This window comes from Limulus polyphemus, unplaced genomic scaffold (genome assembly GCF_000517525.1).
Source record: "Limulus polyphemus unplaced genomic scaffold, Limulus_polyphemus-2.1.2 Scaffold3472, whole genome shotgun sequence".
Taxonomy (NCBI): domain Eukaryota; kingdom Metazoa; phylum Arthropoda; class Merostomata; order Xiphosura; family Limulidae; genus Limulus; species Limulus polyphemus.
The window spans coordinates 4,029-4,602 of record NW_013669082.1 but is presented as its reverse complement, the minus strand read 5'-3'; the positions used below and the strand labels follow the sequence as shown (position 1 = coordinate 4,602).

The window sequence follows — 574 nt, the reverse complement described above, 5'->3', positions numbered from 1 at the left end:
CAACCACCATAAAAAATTAGGAAATAAATGTAAATTATGCCTCTTTCATTCTAGAATGAACACAGATTATAACTCAAAAACATAAATGTTCAGACTAACTAGTTTAAATCTCATAACATTATACATTTATATATATTTATTATTTTTATTATACTGACCTTTCAGCCATTCCTGGCTAACAATACAGACGTTACAATGAGGCAGCTCATGTGCACTCATGTTCCATATCAAATAACATAAAACTGATCTTTAACCTGTACAAAGTAACTTGTCTTGGCTTTGTTTTAGTAGACTAGTATTTTGTAAAATACAGTCACATTTCAATTATTATACATTATATATGTATATCGATTACTGCTATTTAGAAATAAGTTCTTAAATTTTTTTCTTAAAACATAGAACAGTAAATAAAGAAGTAAAGCAAACAATTATCTCTTAATTACGACCTTTGTACTCAGTTGCTGCTTCACATAAGTTGCCATGCCTTCAAAAAAATTTGTACATGGAGAATATGAAACAAAATATTTTTTAAATTTTTTATATACATTTGAATAACTAAAAAATCATAAATTAC

The 574-nt window shown here is 26.0% G+C and overlaps 1 protein-coding gene across 3 annotated transcripts in view; it reads right to left on the bottom strand.

The window, feature by feature from the left end:
• The window catches only part of LOC106469413 (diphthine methyl ester synthase-like), a 9,610-nt gene that overhangs the window by 5,755 nt on the left and 3,281 nt on the right, over window positions 1-574 (bottom strand). The window lies entirely within an intron of this gene.